This window comes from Balaenoptera borealis (assembly GCF_965194805.1).
Source record: "Balaenoptera borealis genome assembly, chromosome: 5".
Lineage (NCBI taxonomy): Eukaryota > Metazoa > Chordata > Mammalia > Artiodactyla > Balaenopteridae > Balaenoptera > Balaenoptera borealis.
The window spans coordinates 138761157-138789073 of record NC_138862.1 but is presented as its reverse complement, the minus strand read 5'-3'; the positions used below and the strand labels follow the sequence as shown (position 1 = coordinate 138789073).

General features: G+C 38.8%; 1 pseudogene across 1 annotated transcript; it reads right to left on the bottom strand.

Annotated features, from left to right (window-relative positions):
* Positions 1 to 277: 277 nt before the first annotated feature.
* On the bottom strand, positions 278 to 3386 carry LOC309629544 (actin-4-like; annotated as a pseudogene). Its single transcript has 3 exons — positions 3328 to 3386; positions 1530 to 1581; positions 278 to 1045 (listed from the first exon to the last, which is right to left on the bottom strand). The product of its transcript is annotated as an actin-4-like (transcript).
* Between the last annotated feature and the right edge of the window lie 24531 nt (positions 3387 to 27917).

Below are 27917 nucleotides of genomic sequence, written 5' to 3'. Positions count from 1 at the left end.
GGCTAGCATGAGGTGTGCACACTTGCCAGGGCAAATTTATGCTCTTGAATGAACTTATGCAGCAAATTCTATGGGTCTGCTCGCAGTCAGTCCATTTAGAAGCATTTGCAGCGGACGATGGAGGGACGGGCCTCGTCATACTCCCGCTCGCTGATCCACATCAACTGGAAAGCCAGGATGGAGCCCCCGATCCGCACCTGGTACTTGTGTTCAGGAGGAGGGTTGATCTTGATTTGATCCTGCTGGGAAACAGTGCCGGTGATCTCCCTCTGCATCCTGCGGGCCGTGTCGGGTACATGATGTTCTCCCCACACGTCACCCTTCAGGATGCAGTTGAAGGTGATCTCCCGGATGCTACAGGACTCCATACCCAGGAGGAGGGCTGGAAGAGCACCTCTGGACCCCAGAACTGTTTATTGTGGATGCTGATCACCTGACGGTCAGGCAACTCGCAGCTGTTCTCCAGGGAGGAGGAGGACACAGCAGTGACCATCTACTGCTCCAACTCCAGGGCGACGTGGCAGAGCTGCTCCTTGATGTCACGCATGATTTCCCACTGGGCGGTGATGGTGAAGCTGCGGTCACGTTCCGCGAGCATCTTCATGAGGTAGTCGGTCAGGTCCCGGCCACCGTGGTCCAGACGCAGGATGGCGTGGGGCGGGGGTGGGGAGGCGTGTACTCCTGGTAGATGGGCACAGTGCGGGTGACCCTGTCTCCAGAGTCCAGGACAGTACCAGTGGTACGGCCAGAGGCTACAGGGACAGCACAGCCTGCACAGTCATGCACACGGCCGGAGTGTTGAAGGTCTCAAAGGAGATCTGAGTCATCTTCTCAGGGTAGGCCTCAGGGTTCAGGGGGGCCTCTGTCAGCAGCAGGGGGTGCTCCTCGGGGACCACACGCAGCTCACTGTAGAAGCTGTGGTTGGTGCCTATCTTCTCCATACCACGTCGTCCCAGTTGGTGCTGATGCCGTGCTCCATGGGGCACTTGAGGATCAGGATGCTGAGCTTTGCTCTGGGCTCATCGGCCACTTGACTGTCCCAAGCCTACCGTGACACCCTGTTGTCAGGGGTGACCGATGATGGATGGAAACTCGGACCCCCAAGAGGCGTCATCCCCAGCAAAGCCAGCTTTGCACATGCCAGAGCGATCGCGGATGAGGATCGTAGAGATTTCTTCTTCGCTAGTGATGGGCCGAGGCAGCGGCAGCGTGGAGCAGCCAGAGGACCAGCAGAGGCTGTCTGGTGCGGCGAGTCTTCAACTAAATTTAACTGAGCAAACACTGCTGGAATGCCTAGGCTGTGTGGGATGTTTACGAGCCAGGGTCATGCCTTCCAGAAGATTAGATGCTGACAGAGACAGATACAGGCATCATATACTTAGGAATGAAGGACACTGAGAATAACCGAATTAACATCTCTGAAGAACAGATTCTGTTGTTTTTATATTCATTTTTTTCTGGTGATAAATGATTATAGAAAACCTGGAAAATTCGGAAAAGTCCTCCAAACACTAGAAACCCTCACCTACCCACCAACCCCCTGCCAGATAATCACCCCAGATGTAAATATAGTCTGCTAACCTGAAAGAGAAATGAACAAGGAAGGTTAAGCATGAGAACTGTGTTAAAGGCAGAACTGATAACATTTGACAACTCACTGAATGTTCTGAGAAGGGAGTCATCAAGAATAACCATGATTTTCAAAACTAAGCAACTTGGTGCACAGTGATGGAATAAACCACATAAGAAACTTGAGAAGAGCAGAGGCTTCCAGGAAAGGAGAGGTGTCAGTTTAACTATTTGAAGCTGATGTAACAGCAGTAGAGTCACATGGAAATCCCAATAGATGGTTGGTTAGGTAGAATAAATACTACCAGTAATATTCTTAAGGTATTCATATTTAAGTTGGCCATTGAAATCTATTTTTAAAGACCACTTTAAACTATACATCACAAACTCTGAATTGCGCTGAGAATTAAAGACACTGAAATTATATTTTGATCCTGACCCTACCATTATCTTTGGTATAAAGTTATAAAGAGATATGCAATGAATATTCCTCATTCATAAATAATTCTCACTAATGTTTACCAATAATTTCCAATCTCAAGCACCTATGAAAATATCAATTTATTAAAACTCCAAGCTCATGGGCTTCATTCTGTTCTACAAATGAGACAACAATGTCACCAAGAACTGAAAGGTCTTAACAGTGAAAACAAGTCATATTGCTAGAACTGACACTTCGAAGCCTGGAGCCTAAACCGCCCAAATAATGCTTACTGAGCCACTGTGGCTACCAGTCTAATCAGGAAAGACTGATAAGTATCCATTCTCACTTTTTTTCTTTTTTCAGACCCTTAAGGACTTTCTTTCTGCAGACTCAGTCGACTAGGATCCTAATCAAATAAATAAGTAGTAGATACCATTGGTTATCTACTCAATTTTCATTTTCCCTTGTTCCTTGCTATCAGTTTCCTATTTTGTTCCTGTAGACCAGGACTTCAGACCTGGTGGATAACTTTTGATTGGCCTAAACCAATGGAGATAGTTCACTTCATTTTGCTAGTCATTGGTCTAGGTGCAGGCATGTGATACAATTCTGGTCAATGAGATGTAAGAGGAGTTATGTTTCTGGGTTCTGGAAGTGTTTGCCTCCTCAATGAAAGAGCATTGAGAGTAGAAAGACCATTTGCCCCCCACCTCTCTCCATCCCTGTGGGGACACGATTATTTTGAGCTTCAGCAGCCATTTTCAACCATGTGAAAAAAAAATCAGACATATGCTGAGGATAGCAGTGCAACAAAAATCAGAAAGTCATGGATCTTTTGTGACATCTCTAGAATGAGCTACCAACCCTGGAATTTATACCGCCAAACTTTCTGTTATGCTTAACCATTACTTGACTTTATACTTGAAGCTATTGTCAGCTATAACTTGCAGTGAAGAGCAATCCTAATACTCTTTGTAAAGCACCTTGCATAGCGGAGGTACTCAACAGATTTTAATTTAAATAAAATTAATAGGCAATCCAAAGATCACTAGGCTCAGAGGCACATTGTAGAGCCCAGATTTAGTCTAGCTGAAGAGTGTGTCTGGGATAGGGACCCGAGTCCCAAAGTCCAGCATCCTTCGCGTAACACCAGCTTGCTCATTACCTACATCAGGGTGTCGGCTTTTGTTTTTCGATATGTTCTTCAAGTGGTTGGATGCATGCCTTGAAACAGCCCAGGTTGCTGAGTTCCTGCAAGCTCCGCACCCCGCCTTCTACATGACTGGACATTCTTCATCAGACTAATTTTCACTCCTCTGAGTATCGCTATGTACCATCGTTCACCACTACATCTTCTCTTCCTGCTTCTTTCTACGGCCTTGAGAACAACCATGTTGGAGTGGAATAAACCGGAGCCTGGCAGGGTAAGAGAAATGGAAAAGGAACAGAGGCCTGAATAATCCATCAGCTGGCTAATCCATCTGTGAATAATTCACAAACTGACTAATCTGACCCTACCATCCTGCCTATACAGCTAGAAAAAAAGAAAGGAGCCTTCAGGCAGCTAGCCTTTTCACTTCTTCCAACGAGTTCCAATATCTCAGGGCAAAGCCAAGAACTGTTCCCACCACCACCACATCCACGGGGCTTGGAAGAGACAGACATTCAGTTATATGGTCTTCTCTGTGGTTTCACTGGTGACAGTAAAATACTTCAGGCAGAGGAAACAAAACATCAAAGGATTCAAAGGAAATGAGGTCATCAGAATCAAGTCCCCAGTGTTCCCGGGAAGAGAATCTTCATGGTTGAGAAAAAAGACACGAAAACAACACATTTATTTAAAAATCTGATTCTAGATCTTCCTTTCTTCTCAAGAACAAAAGTATGCATTTCTCAGTACCCTCTGTGAGCTCACGGAATAGAGATCCCAAGTCATAGAAAAGGAAAACAAGACTGCAACTTTTTGTTAACCTGGTATGGAAGGATGGGTAAATACCAGTGTTATCTGTTATTGATGTGCTATCTGTCTTTGATATGGGAAGTCTATATTTTAAGGAGAAAAAGGTTTGATCCATAGAATGTCCCCAGGTAGCTGATAATGGGACAGCGACATAAGTGAGATTTTTTTTAAATTTGGTGAGATTGGGAATCAGGTAGCCAGTATCCACATCAAAACTTTGAAGAGGAAGATCTCTGTCACTCCACGTCATTATCTGTTGAGTGTTTTTAACCCTTAGATGTTTTCCCCCTTGAATGAGAAAGAAAACTCTAATGGAATAAAAGCAGGTATGTCCTAAATGCTTTTAGCATTTATTCTTTCATTCTCCACACCTTCAATCTTTTGCTAAGTTTCACCTCTCTGCTGGGCACAGGGACTCATAGAAGAATCGGGCAAAGCCTCTGCCCACAAGAGTTTGCAGATTTGGGGACAAAATTATTCATCTAGAAGCCTTGAATTAATTATATCTGGGCACCACCACTTACCTTAATATAAAGCACATAGAATTCCGTAGAACGTGGCAGCCAGAAGAAAGCTTAGAGAGCTGTCCGTGAAGGGGAGAAAGAAGGTAAGGAAAAGTTTGAGTGGCCCATCGTCTGCTTTAACCTTCTCTGAATACTTAAAGGCCCTGCTACTCCAAACTGGCCCCTCCAAACGAGAGCCCACCACTTAGTTGAGGTGCTCAATAATATTCATTAAAGGGATAAATGAGCCCTCTCTGTATTCAAATACATAAAAAGGCAACTCCCTCTCTGAGAGGTGACAGTTCAGACGGTGAAGTCTCCCAATCTCTAGTTCATAGCTTTGTCAGACACAATGCCATACAAGTGAAAATAAACCTTTTATCATTGATCTAGACCTCTCTTTGTCATTCACGCTGGAGGCTCATCATTCTTTGACCCGCTTCATAAATTTTCACAGAGATTTTTTAAGTAAATATTTTACTGACACGTAACATGCAAACAGAAAAGTGCACAAATGGTAATGGTACAGCTCAAAGGATTTTTGCCATGTAATCATACCTGGTTAACCAGCATCTGTATTAAGAAGCAGAGATTACTAGCACCCAGATTCCTCCCTCGTGACTCTGCCTTTACCTGCTCCCCTTCCCCACCCCCACCAACACACACATATACACACAAAGGTAGCAGCTATTCTGATTTTTATCACTATAGATTATTTTTGATTGTTTTTAATTTTATATAAATAAATTATTAATGGGGTATCTTTTTGAAACTAGTTTCTTTCACTCAATATTATATTTGTGGGACTCTTTCCTGTGGTAGTGTGTATTTATTACTGCCTCATATTCCACCTGGTGTATACACATACATTCTTGTGCCCACCTACATAACAATTTATTCATGCTTCTACCACTGAGGGACAGTTAAGTCACTCTCATTTTCAGCTCTTAAGAATGTAGCTGAAAAACCATTCTAATTCATATTTTTTGGTGCATATATGTGCCTATTTCTCCTCAATATATACCAAGAAGTGAAATTGCTGGTTTAATATAAGTATATGTTAAACTTTATTAGAAACTGCCAGTTTTCCAAAGTGCTTTCACTAATTTACATTTCTATTAGCAGAGAATGAGCATGCCAGTTTGTGCTTGCCAGCACTTAGGATTGTCAGTTTTCTTTTTGTTTTGTTGTTTTTAGCCATTCTGATGGATACATGGTATCCCACCATGGTTTTAATTTGCTTTTCCTGATGACAAATTGTATTGAACACTTTTTCATATGCATGTTGGGCCATTTCGATAGATAATTTCTTCTATAAAGTGTCTTCAAATCTTTTGCTGTTTTTAAAATTGGGTTATTGCTGTTTTTTGTGGATGAATACAATTTCCTTATGTATTTGGGATATGAGTCCTTTGTCATACTTTTGCACTGCAACTTTGCATTACCTTTTGACTTTCTTAATGATGTCTTCTAGTGAGCATAAATTCTTCATTTTAATGAATTTCAGTGTATCAGTCTTCTTCCTTTACATTAGTCCTCATGTCCTGTTTAAGAAATCTTTGCCTACCCCAGGCTCATGAAGATCTTGTTGTGTGTTATCTTCTAGAACTGTGCCATCCATTAGGGTTGCCACTAGCCAGATGTGACTATTTAAAATTAGATGAATGAAAACTAAATAAAATTCAAAGCTAATTTCCTCAGTTGAACAGGCTGTATTTCAAGTGGTCAATAGCATTATGTGGCTAGTAGACAAGGACTTTTCCATCTTCACGGAAAGTTCTATTGGACAGCACTGGTCTAGAAGTTCTGTTGTTTTAACTTTCACATGGCTATCCACAATCCACCTGGAACTAATTTTTTTGTATAATGTGAGGTAGGGACATTTAATCTTTTATTGGATCCACTGATGGGATATTTGGCAATCAGGATTGTTTGCCTGAGAGTAGAAATACACTTTCATTGTATTACACCACTGAGATTTTAGTGTTTGTTTTAGCAGCTAGTGTTGCTTACGTTAATAAATAGAATCTACAATGTCACTGGTCTCCATCTTCCACCTCTTTTTTTTTTTTTTGATGAGGACCATCTTTAAAGTCTTTATTGAATTTGTTATAATATTGCTCCTGCTCTTTGTTTTGGCCTTTTGGCCACGAGACATATGGGATCCTAGCCCCCCAACCAAGGATCGAACTCGCACCCTCTGCATTGGAAGGCGAAGTCTTAGCCGCAGGACCACCAGGGAAGTCCCTTCCACACTTTCTTAACCTTAGGTTTCAGTGCATGCTTTCTTTTGGGTTAGTACTTCTAATTCCTATCCTACTTTTTCTTCCTTCTCACCAATTCAATTTAGATGTCTTGGGACCCCATTTGTAGAACTCCCTCCCTTCTTTGGATCGTTGAAATGAGGGGCACATATATTCATACACACACAGGATAAGATATTCTTTATTGAGCATCTGCCATGTGTAAATTGCTCTTCACCAAAGTCTAACTCTTCCTCACCAGATTTCATAAGAATACTATCCCACACCTCCCTAATCTGATTGTTTCCACCAGAATATAACCTGATCATTGTGGACATGTTCATGCTTCCCATGGACTTTACAGGTTGGAGAACAAGTCCAAGACCTGCCTCTCATAGATACCTCTTTAATCAAAAGCTGCCATGAACTAAAGGCTTACCGTGCAGTTTATAAAATGGGGAACCCTATGAAGAGAAGTCCCATAACCCTTGAGGGGGCTGGATCAGATGCCTCAGGAGGGTAGAGGCTGGCCACTTGGGCCAATGCTAGAGCAGAGTTCTGGGGGTTCTTTGGGACCCAATAATTACATGAAGTTGACACTAGTGGTTGGATCACAAATGCAAGGCAAAGGAGAAATGTTGTCAGTCAAATATGGAAAGCTAAATTTATCTTCCGGTGTCCTAGGCTGAGTTCTCCAGAAGTAGTAAGTAATTCAGAAATAGCCCATGAAGGAGCCAAAGAGTCCAGCCTTTGTTTTTACTGGGTGATCCTGAGCATGACTGAGTTTGTCTGGGCTACAGGTACAGAATCAGAACAGACTGATTGGATGATTTGATCTGTGTGATTACATTATGTAAATTCCCAAGTAATTCTGCTTCTACATGGGAGTTCTACAATCTAACAACCACATCCTTCCTTCATTCTCAAATGTTTTTGCATATCACCATGAGTCAGACACTGCCTGAAGAATGAAATGAACGAGACTGACATTGTCTCCACTTTCATGGACTTACAATTTAGTAGGAAGAAATGAAAGTTCAGAGAGGTAAAGAAACTTGCCTTAAGCTACATAGCTAAAGAGAGGCAGAACTAGCATCTCAACCCAGGTAACCAGATCCCACACCAGGTACTTTTAATCTAGTTGTCTCCCTGAAGATGTCAACAATCAAGTCATGCATGGCAATATAGAAGCAATGGCCACATTTTTCTTCCTCCCTAAAAAGCTTTCTTGGGAAGGTGGGAGAGAAAAGTCAAATGAATTTAATTATCTTTTTAATAATTTTGAGAGAGGTGTTACCTTTTCATTAAAACACAATTATAAAAACTGAGCAAAAATTTAAAATCAAATTCAATTTTTGTATAGAGAGCACCAGACCAAAAGACCGTCCTTTCCCTTTTATAAAAACTTTTGCAGGATGTGAAAAGACTTGGTGATAGGTGTATAATTTTACTGATCCTTTAGAAGCAGCTGAAATGTAGAAAAACCAGAGAGCTGGCTTAGAACAGATCCCCTGCCTTGGCTTCAGCTGCCTAAATGTGGTCATTTCAAGAGAGATTCCCAAAGTTAATTATGTTTTCCTGTAAAATGTAGCATTAATTGTAAGTGTAGAGTATTAAAATGGAATGTATAATACACTACTCAGATGGTTTGTTGTTGTTTTTTTCCAAATAAGTGTACTGCACATGATGTCCCTGTAATGGTATTAATTATTTATCACTCTATGTGGAGAAAATATTAGTTATAATAAAGTGTAAAAGGGTTATTAGCATTTCTGAACAATAAATAAAGTGGAAGTTTTTAAATCAATATGATGAATATATTAAGTTAAAATTCTTTCTTGCCATAACAGTTGATAAGATTTTATGGACCAATCTCCTGAAAGTGTTACGAAGATTTTAAAAGAAATATATTAAATAAAAATAAAATCTATTAAAGAAGGTAATTTTAAATATTTGATGATGTAATTAAGTCTTATTAATGCAATATTCTTTATTTTTCAGCTTAAAAATGCACAGGATTGGGCTCCCCTGGTGGCGCAGTGGTTGAGAATCCGCCTGCCAATGCAGGGGACACGGGTTCGAGCCCTGATCTGGGAAGATCCCACATGCCGCGGAGCAACTGGGCCCATCAGCCACAACTACTGAGCCTGCGCTTCTGGAGCTTGTGCTCCACTACAAGAGAGGCCGCGATAGTGAGAGGCCCACGCACCGCGATGATGAGTGGCCCCCACTTGCCGCAACTAGAGAAAGCCCTCGCACAGAAACGAAGACCCAACACAGCCAAAATAAATAAATAAATAAATAAATAAATAAAAATAAAGGAATTCCTTTAAAAAAAAAAATGCACAGGATTGCCACCTCTTTTATCTTAATCAGACACCATGCTTGTTGTAATTATTTGTTATGTATTTTCATTAATGTTTGATTAATATTAACTGTTTGAAATAAAACAATATTTTTTTCTTTAGCTATGATGACTAATGGGGGCTACTTCACAGCTAGCAGATAGAGCTTGAAAGGAAATGGGGGAGCTGTCCCCCCAGCTCTCCTGGGCCAAGGGCAGGACACCATCAAAAAGGCCTTAAAGTTTCACCTTCTGCTTCCAAATGTACAGGACCATGGCTTTGCCATGCCTGGGAAAGCCAGTCTTACCATCATCTGAGAAGCACAGGGTTCAGAGCAGCAAAGCACTGGATTCAAACTCAGCTTCTGATCCTTACCCTCTTTTATTTTGGGGCAAGTTGCTAACACCTGGAGCCTCAGTTTCTTGATCTATAAAATGAGAATCATAACACCTTTTTTTGCAGGTTAGCTGTGAGAATAAGAAAGAGTAAATAAATAGCTCCTGACTCAGAGGAGATGCTGAATAAGGAAAAAAATAATAATGTGATGCTTGAGTACTTAAAATGATGGGAAAGAAGGCATTAGTGTGGGTTCTGATTCAGTTTAGCTGGAGAAAGAAGAAAGTAATATTGTATATCCAATGACACTCTTTTTCAAAGAGCATGCACTAAAAATGAGTGAGAACCCGTATGCTATACCATTAGGAAAATTAAAAGACAAGCCACAGACTGGAAGAAAATATTTGCAAATCATATTTCTGATAAAGGACTGTGTTCAGAATATATCAAGAACTCTTACAACTCAATAAGGAGAAAAAAACCTTAATTAAAAAGTAGGCAAAATGTTTGAATAGACGTTTCAACTAAGAAGACACACAAATGGCCAAAATTCATGTGAAAACATGCCCAGCAGCATCATTAAGAAAATGCTAATTAAAACCACATTGAGTCTTTTATACCCACACTGCACACTAAAACAACTATACTCAAAAAGAATGGCAATGCCCAGTGTTGGTGAGGATGTGGAGAAATTGGAAACCTCATGTATTTCTAGAGGGAATGTAAAATGGTGCAGCCACTTTGGAAAACAGTTTGGCAATTTGTTGAAACTCACCCTATGACCCAGCAATTCCACTCCTAGGAATCTACCCAAGAGAATTCTGTCTACATGTCCTCCTCCAATTGCAGCATCTGTCATCGAACCTTTAGTGTTTTTCCACATCTATTCACTCCAAATTCCCTAGAGCCCCGGAGAAAGAGGTTTAAAAAATGGGCGGATTTACATACTGATCACAAATAAGAAGACTTCAATGAAGAGCTAAGACAGTTTCAACCCATCAGCTAAATTATTTCCAATTTACTGTCCCTTCATATATCAAATCTGTTTAAGGATTAAATTACAGAATTTTCCCTTTTACAGGCACAATGAATGTTCCATATCCAAGAGAATACACAGGAAACTTAACAACATCTATTGATCATGATACTATACAGAGATAAGTGAGGTCGTGACCTTGACACTAGTCTAAAGGGATGAACTGTCTTTCTGGCTAACTGCATGTTGAACTTTTGGCAAACTCCATATTTAAATGATAGTGATCTTAGTGCTTTAAACTTCATAAGTGCCTTAACTTTCATAATTTCTTTCTTAAAAAAATTGTATAAATAAAGTTACTTAACTGAGCTTTAGGTTACTCATTAAGAAAAAAGCACACACCAGAAAGTTCAGTGTTAAGCCTTGGTTGTTTGTGTTTGTCATTAGAAATTGTGTAGATTTCATTAAATGAATTGATACGTGTAAGAAAAATGTGTATGCATTGTCTACAAGGGAGGAGGGAGTGGAAGGAGGTAAGTGTTGTCTTATCATTGACACCTTTGTACAACATGTATCACAGCTTTCCAAGAACCTTCACACTGAATCAAATTTCTCAAACACAATCCCCAAATGCAACTTTGGTTCAAGGGACTTACCAGAGAAAGAGGAAATGAGTTAGCAGCTAATACTTTCTGATACCAATAAAGATGGTGTACCAAGGGAGTACAGAAGGTGATAAATGCTATCCAGATAAAAGAGAAAGACATATTAAGACTGCCTGCCTCATCTTTGAAATGTTGCAATGGTATGATTCTCTATGTGTGAGCATAATTCTACTAATAGCCTCTGTATCAAAAGATACTTCTACCCCCTGAAAATCTGTGAAAGACCTCATGGGAGGAAAGCATAAAGATGGAGTGAGGAGAGAAAGAATAGCAACAGACCCTGAACAGAGGCAAACCGAACTACATCCTGCCAATATTGTTTACACAAAACACAGTGGCACTGGATCATTTTTTAAAGACTTGGTTTTGTCTCCTTTTTAATTATGAAGGATAAAATAAAATTGAGTGACTGAGAGGAATAAATAGATAATGATGTATCAAGGGTTTTTATATAGAAGCTCCTTATTAAAATGACTGTCTCCTTCAACTGTTTAATCTAATTTCTGCAAGGCAGGTTTTCACTTGTTCTGCTCATATAAATGCACAGGTATTAGAGGTATTATTAAGACACTATGTAGTTCACACCCAGAGCTCGAAGAACTACTTTAACCCTTTAAGTGCTCAGTGCATCAACTCTCCACTATTGGTGTTCTATTTTTTCTCTTTCTATTCCCTCCCTTCCATGGAAACTCACAATATCTGGCTGACTTCTGGACTGTATTTTAACACTATGTATAAGGCTTACTTGTAATCTCCTCAATGTAATATGTAATTCCAATCCATAACAGATCTTTATTTTAGCACCCTCTCTAACCAGTGTATTGGTGTCTAGGTTTTAGAGAATACAAGAAAGTTAATTCTTAGTTTCTGTCTTCAGGATACTTAGAGACACAGGTCTATGATTAAAAAACTCATCCCACCCAATTTCTCAGTATATCAAGCAACCATACAATTTATTGTCCAAACCAGGACATTTTAAAAGTGAAAGCAGATACTATTAATTACACAAGGACAGCAGGCATACACTGGAGTGTCGCGTACAAACCTGGACAAATGGTCACCCTATTTATGGGTATTCAGACCAGAAAAGCTATAGAGGTTTAGAGGACAGAGATTTTCCCATTGGTTGGAACCCCCTTTCCAATCTTGATGTCTTTATTATATATATGACTGCTGAGTCATAAAGTTTCCAGATGGAGTCCTCAGTTCAAAAAACATGGATTGCGTGTGGGGTTATAATATTTTGTAGAGGACATCATATGAGGTCAGGTACACAGGTTTAATTTGAAACTCAAAACAAATTGCTCTCACTGTTTTTCATGAGGATTTTGTTTATCCTCACTTCATGTTGTCCTTCTTCTAGTTATGTCTTTCCCTGACATTTTCTTCAGGGCCCCAATCAGATGCTTCTCTTACACAAAGCATCATCTTGCTGGCTAAAACAACTTTTCCCCATGCGGTGCTGAATCTGCACCTCCACTTGGTGGTCTTATCCCGTTCCATCTTTGAATACAGTTATTTACTAGTGGATGTATCACTCTTCTTAAACATCAGTTTCCACATCATGGTAGCCAACCTCCAAATGGCACCAGTATTCACACCTCTTGTATAGTTCTTTCCCCACCAGACACACACTAAATAGAGCTGACATGTGGAACCAATGAGATATTGCAGAAATAGCAGACTGTGACTTCCCAGACTAGGTCATAAAAGGCACTGAAGCTTCCTTCCTACTCTCTGTTGGATCATTGGCTCTGGGAGAAGCCAGGTGCCATGTCATGAGGACAGTCAAACATCCCTATGGAGAAGCCCATATGGGGTAGGAATGAAGCCTCCTGCCAATAACTAGCACTAACTTGTCAGGGGTATCGTGAGCCACCCTGGAAGTAGATCTAGCTTCACTTATGCCTTCAGATGGCTGTAGCCACAGCAGACATTCTGACTGCAAACTCGTGAGAGATCCTGAACCAGAATTACCATCAGCAAAGCCACTCATGAATATCTGACCCACAGAAACTGTGAGATAATCAATGTTTATTTAAGCCACTGAGTTTGGGGGGTAATTTGTTATGCAGCAGTACATAACTAATATGACAGCTGAAAATATTTAGATATCTGCCCAGCATTAAACATGGTCTCCAGCAGAGTGGGCATGCTATAAATATTTGTTGGATTGGATTGAGTTGAACAGATTTATGCTCTAGAGTTGAGCACTCAGTTTATACATGACAAGGCCTCTTAGGAGAGCAGGTACTTTCCTGACCTGACAGGCCCTGGGTGAGCTTTCAGGGACAATCCACTCATGTAGGAGTAGATATTAATACCTAATAATAGCTAAGATTTTTTAAACAGTTCTTAGATGCAAAACATTGTGAAATATATTAGTCTCACTTTATCTTCACAAAATCCCTATGAGTTAGATATTACTGTCCCCACTTGACAATGAGAAAATTGAGACAAATTATAATCGGTACCTTGCCCATGACCACCTAGCCTAGCAAACAGTGAGATTGGGAGTTGAACTCGAACAAAGACTCCAAAGATCATGCCCTTAACATTACATCATCTTGCCTATCAGAAAAATCAATCAATCAATCAGACCTCTGAATTGTCCCAGTAACAATCTCATAGTAACCTTTCTTAACTTTTGGGGCATTGTCAATAAACCAAACTCTAGACAAGTTGTTCTCAAAGTGCGGACTCCAGACCAGCAGCATCAACATCATGTGGTTGTTAGAAATGCAAGTTCCCAATGGAAAACAATATAAAAAAGAATGTGTGTGTATGTGTGTGTGTATATATATATATACAAAAAAGTGAATCACTTTCCTGTACAGCAGAAATTAACACAGCATTGTAAATCAACTATACATCAATAAAAAAATAAAATAAACCAAAGTAAATGAAAGAAATGTAATTTCCCAAGCCCATCCCATACCCCCTGACTCAGAAACGTGGGGAGTGGGACCCAGCAATACTGTCTTAATAAACCCTCCAGGGGATTCTGATACAGGCTCAACTTTGAGAATCACTGCTCTAGATTGCCTGAATGTCAAAGGCTACTGGACCTGTGATAGAAAAGGGGAAACATGCAGCATGAGCCTGGCATTTTTATCCTGACTTTGGCCCTTCCCCAGATATTGCCCTGAATCAGTCATTTAACCCTTAATAAGCTGAGTGACGGGGCTCCTCAACCTGTGGGCAACTCGCACAAATTGGCAGGATGCCACTGAAAAATATATGCAAATAGGGGGTTTGAGCATGCTTTGATGACACTTTCTATATTCCTTGTTGAATTAGCAAAGCCTTTCAGCGGGTAAGGGACTGTCCCCAGCTCTGGGAATTCCCCAGTAAGAGATAGGACCCTTTCTACCTTGGAAAACCCAAGTCTTAGAGAGGCTGATAGAGTTCCTGAAGAGATTACTCACAAAGATTGGATCCAAACGAGGCTCATCATAAAAACACAGACATGCATGCAAACACACATACACACATCCCTAAAAACCAACTCATTTAGAGTAGAAATTCTACTAAACCTTTGACTACATAGTGATATTGCTCTTTTATTTAAACAATAATCATAATTATTATAATATAATATAAATAACAAATATGCCCAACTTAATGGATTGTCACAAGAAACTCTTGGTTTGAATTATGTGTGTTACATGGAAAATGATTACTTTTGAATACTTAATAAATCCTGGTTAAATTCAGATAAGCTTTGTTTGTATCTCTTTCCACACTTTCACATAGCTGTGGCTTTGTGTTTTTCTTCTCCAGTTACTGTGAACAACACACTCTCCTGCCTCATTCTTTATTTTTTTAATGAAAAAGAAAAAATTAAAAATTAAGTTAAAATGAAAAACACTTCAATATGCAATTGAAAGATTGGAAACATAACAACACAAATTCTAGGAAATGCAAGGCTTTGCTTACACTGCACACACATTATTCTTTTGTTACTATTTAAATACTTAAAAGTACAGTATAAGCCAAAAATAACTCAAACATTATGACAATGTTTCAGTAACAAATACCACATCAGGGTTCCACTGAGAAACTTCCACAAAAGGCCCGGTGTTACTTGCTTTGCTTTTATTTACACTAAGCAAAATCAGAGAGGGCCAAACGCAAGTCACCCTGGAAATTTAGTGACAATTCATTGAGAAATATCATCTCTCCTAGTTAGGAGAATAGGGTTGCTTTTGAGGCTGCCTCTTAAGAGTCATTGTTGTAGCAGGTATGAAATACCACTCAAGAGTATACTCTAAGCCAATGCTTCTAAATTTTAAAGTACATAGGAATTGCCTGGGGGTCTTGTGAATATGCAGATACTAATTCTGTACACCTGGGGCAGGGCCTGAGCTTTTGTATTGCCAGCCAGCTTCCAAGTGATGCCAATGCTCCTGGTCCCTGGACCACACTTTGAGTAGCAAAATTCTATTGCAGCTTTTATCCCCAGGACAGACAACCTCTTCTCCAGGAAAAAGCTGACAATGAGAAGAACCTCTCCTAAAATTACTTCTTGATTCTTAAAAAGGCAAGGTAAACCGGAAAATTACTAGAGCTCATCAAAGAATTGAGTAAAGTTGCAGGATACAAAATGTACGGAAATCTGTTGCATTTCTGTACACTAACAACAAACATTCAGAAAGAGAAATTAAGGAAACAATCCCATTTACCATCACATCACAAAGAATAAAATACCTAGGAATAAACCTACCTAAGGAGGTAAAAGACCTTTACTCCAAACACTATAAGACGCTGATGAAAGAAATTGAAGACAACACAAAGAGATGGAAAGATATACTATATTTGGCAGAATTAATATTGTTAAAATAACCACACTACCCAAGGCAATCTATAGATTCAATGCAATCCCTATAAAAATACTAATGGCATTTTTCACAGATCTGGAACAAATAGTTTTTAAATTTGTATGGAAACACAAAAGACCCCAAATAGCCAAAACAATCTTTAGAAAGAAGATGAGAGCTGAAGGAATCATGCTCCCTGACTTTAGACTATACTACAAAGCTACAGTAATCAAAACAATATGGTACTAGTACAAAAACAGACATACAGATAAATGGAACAGGATGGAAAGCCCAGAAATAAACCCACGCACTTATGGTCAATTAATCTATGACAAAAGAGCCAAGAATATACAGTGGAGAAAAGACAGTCTCTTAAGTGGTGCTGTGGAAACTGGACAGCTAATGTAAAAGAATGAAATTGGAACATTTCTAATACCATATACAAAAATAAACTCAAAATACATTAAAAATCTAAATGTAATACCAGAAACCATAAAACTCCTAAAGGAAAACATAGGCAAAACACTCTTTGACATAAATTGTAGCAATTTTTTTGGATCTGTCTCCCAAGGCAAATGAAATAAAAGCAAATAAACTTAAAAGCTTTTGCACAGCAAAGGAAACCATCAACAAAATAAAAAGACAACCTACTGAATGGGAGAAAATATTTGCAAATGATATGACTGATAAGGGGTTAATAACCAAAATATATAAACAGCTCACACAACTCAACATCACAAAAACAAACAACCTGATTTAAAAATAGGCGGAAGACCTGAACAGATGTTTTTCCAAAGGAGAAATGCAGGTGGCTGACAGGTACATGAGAAGATGCTCACATCATTAATCAGCAAAGAAAAGCAAATCAAAACCACTATGAGACATCACCTCACACCTGTCAGAATGGCCATCATCAAAAAGAACAGAAATAACAAATGTTGGACAGGATGTGAAGAATTGGAAACCCTCCTATACTGTTGGAGGGAATGTAAATTGGTGAAGCCACTGTAAAAAGCAGCATGGAGTTTTCTCAAAAAATTAAAAATAGAACTATGATATGACCCAGCAATTCCACTCCTGGCTGTATACCCAAAAGAAAAAAACCCACCTATTCAAAAAGACACATGCACCCCAATGTTCATAGAAGCATTATTTACAATTACCAAGATATGGAAGCAACCAAAATTTCCATCAACAGATTAATGGATAAAGAAGATGTGGTATATGTATACAATGGAATATACTCAGCCATAAAAAAGAATGAAATTTTGCCATTTGCAGCAACATGGATGGACTTGGAGGGTATCATGCTAAGTGAAATAAGTCAGACAGAGAAAGACAAATTCTGTATGATATCACTTATATGTGGAATCTAAAAAATATATCAAACTAGTGAATATAACAAAAAATAAAAAGAAGCAGACTCACAGATACAGAGAAGAAACTAGTGGTTACCAGAAGGGAAAGGAAAGGGGGGAGAGGTAACAGGAGTAGGGGTTTCAGAGGTACAAACTATTATGCATAAAATAAGCTACAAGGATATGTTGTACAACATGGGGAATATAACCAGTATTTTATAACTGTAAATGTAGTATGAACTTTAAAGATTATGAATATTGTATACCTGTAAAGTATAATAAGGTACATTAACTATACTTCAATTAAATAAATAAAATAAAATAATAAAGGCAGTATAAGATAATTCCATTATATTCATCACTATTATTTTTAAAATTTGATATAAGGTCTTCCTTTCTTGAGGGAAGACTCCCAGGCAATACAGTAGAGCTTATTTTCTGTGTAATCTTGGATAAGATTCTTAACTCTTTGAGCCTCATCCATTTAACTAATATTTCGTGAACTCCATCCAGGTTCCAGTTCATGTGCTATGCCCTAGAGATAAAACTGGTGGACTCACAGTCTAGAGAAGATGCATTTGGAAGCAAGTGATTTCAGAGCCTGTGATAAAGGCTATCATAGCGATTAGCCCAGTAGGTCACAGAAGCCCAGAAAGGGAGCCACTACTCACTGAGACAAATTTGGCAAATATGCATTCACCAAGTGAAGGGGAAGGCCATTTCCATGTGCCTGTTATAATATCAGTGGCCTTCAATGAATCATGACTCTCTGTGTCGCCACCCCTTTGCAATGTGATGCTACTGTTCCTTCTATCAAGCCATAGAATCAACTTTCCCCCTGAATCTGAACTGTGACATGCTCTGACCACTGAGATGCAGAGGAAATGACATGCAGAAATTCTGGAGCCTTAAGAGACCTTGCAATTCCCATTCCTGCCTCTTGTAACACAGTCATCATGTAAAGAAGCTTGGACTAGATGGCTGAAGGATAACAGACCATGTGGAGAGACATCCCAACCTTCTTGCCACTTTTACCAAGGCCCCAACGTGTAGGTGGGGCCATTTTAAACACTCCAGTTCCAGTTGCCCATCAGAAGAATGAAGCCATGTAAGAATGCCCAGGAAGACTGGCAGAACACCCAGGCAACCCACAGAATCATGAGAGTTAATAAATCATTGCTATTTTGAGCTACTAAGTGTTGGGGTCATTGGTTATACAGCAATAGATAACTGAAACACCAAGTGAATGAGAGAGAGAGAGAAATACATGGAGAAATTTCAATAACTCAGTATGTCTGGACATGACTGTGTGAAAGGGCAGCAGTATGAATTGGGCTTGTTGAGGAAGGAAGGAAATAAGTCTGTGAAGGGCTTTGTAGAGAGTTTAAATCTTATTCTTAGGCAATTCAGAGCCATAGAAGTGATTCAAGAAGCGGGGGTGGGGGGTGGATATTGTCAGATTCCTCACTTGTAAAAGGGAATGTTAATACTAGTTGCTAACTCCTTCCAGCAGTTTTTAGTCTATTGAAAATTCAATGAGATATAATGGTAAAAAACACCATGGGGGGCGGGGGCGCTCTGATGAGAGTTTGGACCATGATGGCAAAATAAGAAGCCCCTGAAGTTCCTTCCTCCCATGAACATTCTGAATATACAGGTACACACAGAACAATTCCTTCTGAGAGAAATGCAAAAACTAATTGAATGACTCCTACCCATCAGGTGACTGAAAAAATACCCACATGAAAATGGGGAGGAAAGGCTGAGACACACTCTTGCCATAAATCCCACCCTAGCACAGTGCCAGCTATCTACTGCTGTGTAACAGTGTAGCAGCATTCAATCAGTAGGGAACCTTCAACTCCCAGCTTCTCCCTGAGGAGTGACACTCCCACACCTAGTGCCCCAACTTTTAAGGCTGCCACCCAAGGGATGGGCCCCCAAATCACATAGTTCAGAAAGCCAGCAGGACTTGTATTCACAAGTCCCACAGGAATAAGCAAAAAAAGAAGGAGTTCTTAACAGACACGTGAACACTTGCTTGCAGCTATTCCCTCAGGGCTCAGTGCAGAAGCAGCAGGTGCAAACACCCATCTCCCAGTTTCTCCCTGGAAAGAGTTTGATTACATGCTTCCAACTGCTACCTGGGAGTTCAGCTTTTGATCAGCCTGTGCTAACTGCAATCCTCCCCTTTGAGATGGATGGGTCTTGGCACACATTGAATTGCTAAGAGTCACCAAGAACAAAGACTGCAGCTTGGACAATCCCAAAGGTTTGAGAGACAACTAAGAGCTAGAGCAGGGTTGAAGGATAAGGTTCATCTCCTACACAAGATCACTCCTTCAAGGCTGGGAGTGACAATAGTTTAAGGGACTTACAGAACACATTAAGCTGACCAATACGTGTATTATGGGGATACCAGAAGGAAATGAAAGGATTAAATCATTGTAAATGTATATGCACCCAATATCAGAGCACCTAAATCTATAAAGCAAATATTAACAGTTTTGAAGGGAGAAATAGACAGCAATACAATACTCCACTTTCAACAATAGATAGATCTCCTCAACATAAAATCAATAGGGAAAACTGGACTTAAGTTACACTGTAGACCAGATGGGCCTAACAGACATACAGAATATTTCATCCAAAATCGGCAGAATACATATTCTTCTCAAGCACACATAGAACATTCTCTGGATTGTTCATATGGTAGGCCACAAAACAAGTCTAAATGAATTTAAGATGACTGAAATCATACCAAGCATTGTTTCTAATCCCAACGGTATGAAACTTGAAATAAATTACAAAAGGAAAACTGGCAATTTTACAAATATATGATAATTAAACCACATGCTTCTGAACAACCAGTAAGTCAAAGAAAAACAGAAAGGAAAATTTAAAAATTACCTTGATACAAATGAAAATGGAAATACAACATACCAAAACTGAGATGCAGCAAAAGCAGTTCTAAGAGGGAAGTATATAGCAATAAATGCCTACATTAAGAAAAAAAGAAAGATCTAAAATAAACAGCCTAGCTATACACCTCAATGAACTAGAAAAAGAAGAACAAACTAAGCCCAAAATTAGTAGAAGGAAGGAAATGAATTAAATAGAGACTAGAAAGATAATAGTAAAGATCAGTAAAACTAAGAGATGGTTTTTAAAAAGACTAACAGAACTGACAACCTTTTAGCTAGACTAACTATGAAAAAAAGAGAGAAAACTCAAATAAATAAAATAAAAAATGAAAGACAAGACATTACAACTGATAACACAGAAATACTAACAATCTACTAGGAACAACTAAACACCAATAAATTAGATAACTTATAAGAAATGGATAAACTTGTAGAAACATACAACCTACCAAGACTGAATTATGAAGAAATAGAAAATCCAAACAAACTAATCACTGGTAAGAAAATTAAATCAGTAATCATAAACTTCTGAACAAAATCAGCTCAGAACCAGATGGCTCCACTTCAAACATTTAAAGAAGAACTAATACCAGTACTTCTCAAACTCTTTCAAAAAATGGAATAGTAGGGAACACATCCAAATTCATTTTACAAGGCCAGTATTACCCTGATAGAAACCCAGACAAGGACATTACAAGAAAAGAAAATTACAGGCCAACATCCCTGATGAACATAGATGCAAAAATTCATCAACAAATATTAACAAACCAAATTCAACAGCACATTGAAAGGATCATACACTATGATCAAGTGGAATTTATTCCTGGGATGCAAGGATGGCACAACATACATGAAGCAGTAAGCATGATACACCATTATAACTAAATGAAGGATAAAAATCATATGACAATCTCAGTAGATGCAGAAGAAATATTTGACAAAATTTAACATCATTTGATGGTACAAATTCTCAATGAATTGGGTGTAGAAGGAATCTACCTCAACGTAATAAAGGCCATTTATGACAAGCCCACAGCTAACATCATACTCACTGGTGTTCCTCTACAATCAGGACCAAGACAAGGATGCCCACACTCACCACTCCTATTCAGCGTAATACTAGAATCCTAAACAGAGAAATTAGGCAAAAAAAAGAAATAAATAGGCATCCAAATTAGAAAGGAAGCAGTAAAATTGTCTCTGTTTGCAGATGACATGGTATTATATGGAGAAAACCCTGAAGACTCCAAAAAAAAAAAAAAACCCTGTTAGAACTAATAAATGAATTCAGTACAGTACAGTTATAGGATACAAAATCAATACACAAAATCAATAGCGTTTCTATACACTAACAAAAAACTGTCAGAACAAGAAATTAGAGAAACAATCTCATTTATAATAGCATCAAAAAGAATCAAATACTTAGGAATAAATTTAACCAAGGAGGTGAAAAAAAGCTATATGTTGAAACCAGAAGACATTAATGAAAGAAATTCATGAAGACACAAATAAATGCAAAGATATTTCACATTCAGGGATTGGAAGAATTAATATTGTTAAAATGTCCATACTACTCAAAGCAGCCTACAGATTCAGTGCAATCCCTATCAAAATCCCAATCATATTTTTTACAGAAATAGAACCAAAAAAATCTACAATGTGTATGGAACCACAAAAGACCCTGTACAGCCAAAGCAATTTTGAGAAACAAAAACAAAGCTGAAAGCATCACACTTCCTGATCTCAAACTACAAAGCTATAGTAATCAAAACAGTATGATATGGGCATAAAAACAGATATATTTCTCAGTGGAACAGAAAAGAGAATGCAGAGATAAACCCACACATGTGTAGTCAATTAATTTTTGACAAAGGAACCAGGAATTACAATAGGTAAAGGATAGTCTCCTCAATAAATGGTGCTGGGAAAACTGGATATCCGCACACAAAAGAATGAGACTGGACTCTCTATCTTAAGTGTAAGATACAAAAATTATTCTGTACACAAAAATCAACTCAAAAGGGATTAAAGACTTGAATATAAGACCTGAAACCTTAAAACTCCTAGAAGAAAACCTAGGCAGTAATCTTGACGTTGGTCTCGGCAAAGATTTTTTTGATTTGATACCAAAAGCAAAAGCAACAAAAGCAAAAATAAGCAAGTGGGGCTATATCAAACTAAAAAGCTTCTGCATTGGAAAGGAAACCATCAATAAAATGAAAAGGCAACCTACAGAATGGGAGAAAACATATGCAAACCACATGTCTGATAAGGAGTTAATATCCAAAATATACAAGGAACTCATTCAATTCAATAGCAAAAAAAAATCAATTTTAAAATGAGCAAAGGACCTGAATAGATATTTTTCCAAAGAAGATATACAAAGTGGCCAAAAAGTACATGAAAAGGTGGTCAACGCCACTAATCATCAGGGAAATGCAAATCAAAACCACAATGAGTTACCATCTCAAAGCAATTAGGGTATTTATTTATTTATTTATTTATTTACTTATTTTTCACTATGAAAACGCTTTAATGGTGGTACCTGTACAGCATGTGATGTCAAGACAAGAAGAAGAACAAATACACATACATATTAGGGTATTTATTACCAAAAAGACAAGAGAACAAATGCTGGAGAGGGTGTGGAGAAAAGGGAACCCTCTTGCACTGTTGGTGGGAATGTAAACTGATACAGCCACTATGGAAATGATAAGGATGTTCCTCAAAAGATTAAAAACAGAACTAACTTATGATTTAGAAATCCCACTTCTGGGTATATATATGTATTCAAAGGAAACAAAAATCATTATCTTGAAGGGATATGTATTCCCATGTTTCCTGCAGCGTTATTCACAACAGCCAAGGAATGGAAACAACTTAAGCTCTGTTGACGGAAGAATGGATAAAGAAAATGTTGCATACATATATGGAGAGAATTATGCTACGTGAAATAAGCCAGACAGAGAAAATCAAATGCTGCATGATATCACTTATATGTGGAATCTAAAAAATAACAGAACAAATTTTTTAAAAAATGATGGGACTCAATGAAACAGAATAGAATGAGTAGAAAGGTGGTTGCCAAGGGCTGGATGTGGGGGAAATAGGAAGGGGTTGGTAAAAGGGTACGAGCTTTAACTTAGAAGGTGAACAACGTCTGAGGATCTAATGTATAACATGGTCCCTATAGTTGATTACACTGTGTTGTATAACTGAAATTTGGTAAGAGAGTAGAACTTAAGTGTTCTTATCAAGAGAAAAAATGTAAATATGTGAGATGATGGACATGTTAGTTAACTTGATGAGGGGAATTCTTTCGCAAGGTATACATATATCGAATTATATCCTTGTACATTTTACGAATGTTACAATTTTATTTGTCAATTGTACCTCAATAAAACTGAAAACAATACCATTAAGGGAGGAGTCATGATTCCCAGAGCTGGTAAAAATTTGGCCCTGCTTCTTTCTTCTTTCTCCACTCTTCTACGTCCCTTGCTGACTCCGAGTCCCCTATCCTAGCCTGTCAAGAATTTGAAGAGAGGGTAACAGCTCTGGCAAGAAGATCAAGAGGTATGTGACAGCAAGAAAAATGTGTAAGTGCCAAAGCAGTGGATCTTGGAGGTCCCACCTGGGTACTTGCCACTGGCATGGGATTTTTCTCTTCTCATCTCTCATGAATTGTCTAAAAGAGCAGCCTATAACTTGGAGGATCACTTAATCTTGATCCTCCACAATAAATCTAGGTTTGCCAACTAATAAATTTACCTTTGAGCTCAGTGACTCAGCCCTGGAGGACTTAAACTACCTCTACAGAAAAGAAAACTGTTCCCAGTATGTTCTCTGCCCCCTAATGCCTGGGGTGGTGTTGTAAAACCCAAAGCAGCTTGGGTAACAGAGCTCTGAGATATTGAGGAGTTGCTTTTCCAAGACGCTTAGGACCAAATATAAACAAAGTGTTTTGGTTTTTTTTTAATGTTTTCAGGAGTTTGGGAAGGTGTAGAGTTCAAGAACCAAAAGCCGGATTCCCTGTCTGTCCACCACGTGATCCCATCCTTGACTTAATAGAATACAATTCAGTCCCCATTTGTAAGATACCATGTAAGATACATACTATCGTCTTCTGATGATTCTTAAAAGGCCATCATTGTCTATCAGAAGAGTCTACTTACACTGAAGACTATTCTGTCAGGGCACTAATACCTCCCAGTCCCATGGCCTATCTTTCCCAACACAGTTGCTTACCTGGAAGATGACACCAGGGGAAAGTGCCCCCGGAATGTGTTCTCTTATACTCTCAAGGGTGTGTAAAATGCAGCTCGTGGGTTTAATTAGAATTAACTCAGAAAAATCTCATTTCCCATGCCAACAAGAAACATTAAGTGGACCAAGTGATATTAGAATATAAAACTCAGAAGGAGAATTCTCTGCAGGATGGACCATTCTGTGCAGATAAGATTATTCTTTTGGAAAAAAATGCTTGGCCCGGAGCCACTGGGGGAGGTTGACATGGCTCTTCCATGTCACATTTATAAGCAGGAGATTATATGGCCAAACTGAAAACAGAGAGAGATTTATGAAAGAGTGTGTTGTCATGGAAGGCTTCCAAAGATTTGATGGAAGAAGGTTTTGTTCAGGGTGTTAGAGAAGAATATCTGTGTGTTGGAGGGTGGAGCTATCTATAGGCTGAATTTATGCAAAAAAAGTATGAAGTTTCTTTTCCTACAACTAAGAGAACCCTATCCTTTTCCCCCAGTAGCTTTCTGTTCAAGCCCAAGCTTGGTAGAAAAGTGCTAATCTGGGGGTCCTGACTTACTGATGGGTTTCATGATTGTAGGGTGTGTTGTAAGTAATTTGCTATTAATGCTACTTAGAGAATGGAAATGTGAGGTTGGTTTGTTTTTTAAATTCATATATATTAGAGCAGATTCAAAGTCACTGTAAGAATTAAGTCTAGGCACAATTACATCTAAGGCTTGGGATTAAAGACAGCATAGAACACAACCAAGGGAATGCACAATTCTAGCCTGGACCACTCACGCTGTGCATCACATCAGGAAAAGGTTAGACACTTTTTGCCTAGTTCCAATAGATGCTGTGTACATTCTTGAAAGTCCCCATCCTTAGTTTATCCTTAAGATAAATTGATTCTCTTCCTACTCAAGGGGTGCATTCAGTCATACCTTCAACAATCCTAGAGGTGTCACTATATCAAAAGCCAGTCCAATAATTAATACCAATAAGGATGGAGTACGAAGCATAGAAAAAATTAATAATGACTGTACCTGTGATAGATAAACTCCACAGATCTCAAAAGCTGACTTCTCATTCACACAAAAGCCCAAGGCTGGAATTCAGCTGGTCTTCAACTCTGTATTCAGAGTTCTAGGTTTCTTCCAACTTGGGGCCCCATAGTCTTCAATACAAGATCCTACCGAAGGGGAAAGAGAAAGCGAAAAAGGCACACCAATCCTTAACCACATCAGCCAGAAGTGACACTGTCATTTCCATTTCTACTCCACTCATCTAAATGCAAGGTGGCCTGGGAAATACAGACTCTGTCCAGGAAATGTTCAGAAACAACTCTACACTGTGGATAGAGAACACAAGTATTTGTGAGCCTCTCTCTATCTCTGCCATAGGGGAAGAGAAGTCTCTGAATACTAAAGAAGATGAGGAAGCCAGACATTCCTTTTCTCAGCTTTCCTGAAAATCATAGGACCATGGTGAAGTTTAAATCAATCAGATGGACCTCAGCAGGATTCTGAATCTGGAACTGGCAGAGCAAGAAAGAAGAAAGAGGGGAATTATTTCTGGCCACAGTGGCAGTGACAGCCACATACATAGTGCCGGTGGCAGCAGCCAGGGTCCGTCGCTGATGATGTCAGCGGTGGAAGCTGTGAGAACCCTCACTCAGTCGTGCTTTCACAAAACTGGGTCACAGGAATTATTTGGGCTGCACTTCTGACTGCACGGATGCCCTTCGTATCTGCCTATCTGAAAAACTTATTTCTCTAATATTCTCAGAAATTCTATGAGCTACCCAATTTTCTACCAAGAAATTCTTTTTCTGCTTACATCAGTAAGAGTTTCTGTTGCTTGCAGCTCAAAATCCTGACTGACATAATAATAAATGATGCTATTCTTCATGGAACGGTGTGGGGAGATGGAACGTTAAAATAATGATATTGGTTTTATTAGGCCCCTCTTAAGGTGGCAACAAGTGAAAATCCAATTAAACGAAGCTCCAAAAACATTTCAAGAAATTGGCAGCAATTGTTGGGGTAAACGCCAAGTATTCTAAGGTGATTATATTGAGGGAGATGGTGTTGCTTGGATAGACATGTAAAAGGGGACATGTGGTGATAATTTTTTAAATCATATGTGGCACATAATGATGGAAAGTTTAGCCTGCACAAATGAGGCATATTAGATTAATGGTTTAAGAGTGCTCAGCAAATGTAATCAGTATACGGGTACATATGGCTTTATAAACGTTCAGGTTTATATATTATTGCCTTTTCCTATATTATATGTATTGCCTTTACAAATAAGTAAGGCTACATGTCTGCAAAAAGTACACAGCACTCACAGAATGTTCCTCAATGTTTTTCATTTTTAGCTGTTGTGTAATAAATAATTCATCTGCTGACAATGAGATAAAGTGTCATCTCTTCCATGAAGCCTCCTTCCTTTCTTCCTTTCTTTTTCTTCCTTCCTTTCTTTCTTTCTTTCTTTCTTTCTTTCTTTCTTTCTTTCTTTCTTTCTTTCTTTCTTTCCTTTACTGTTTTTTGGGGGGCTTAAGAAACATCACTGACATACTGATCTTTTTCTAAGAGTTAATGGTTAGGAAGTTCAAAGTTTTGTTTGAAATCCATCGCTACCTTACCCAATATGTGACCTTGCGCAAGTCACTTATCTATTCTGACTTCCGATTCATGGGAAGGGTACATAGTTAGATGCAGGTTATTATCAAGATTTCACTTTGTTTTGTTTGAAGCTTGTGCAAGTACTGCTTACATACTTTAAATAATTAATTAACCAACTGCATAACTAAATCAAACTGAGCCATACAAAGACCAAATATAAGAATGTATAATGAACCAAGGATCTTGATTTATCCAGTACTGTGTAACTGAGCCCTCCCTGCATGACAAACCAATGCAAAATGTTGTCAGGTAACCAAGTTAAATAAGTGACCTGTCCTCTTGGGAAAACTGAAGAATCATTGGCTTATAAAGTGAATTCGCTAAACAGAGTTCCCATGTCTACTATTCATAGCAGATGTATATTGAAAGAGTCTGCTTTCTATCCCAGATCTAAAGAGACCAACTAAGCACAAGGTAGTGACTTCAAATGTATCTGCTCTGTTCAGAAATGCACCATCCATTGTAAAACAAACGTTATTTAGAGGCTTCAATTTACTATCTGGAACAGAAATAGAATGGATGGTGTTAATTGAAGTATCTGAGTTGTCAGTTTATGAATATTTTAGTTCCATTATAAATTACTCACTTGTTCAGATATGTCAGCTTTCCTCCCCCCACCCTTCTAAGCCCTAGAACATCTCTAGTCTAGTAAATAATTAAACGGTTATCAGAAAAAGTCAAAAGGAATTTGACATGAGAATATCTCATGATAGATAGTGTTAAAGGTAGCCACAAGTAACGTGTCTCTTAATTAACTACTGCTAGAGGAATCACCTGCCAGGGCCTGTCAGTGAAGACTTGGTCTCAACCCCCCTCCACTTGTGATGCTGTGGTGTGGCCAGAGCTACCATCTCATAATTCT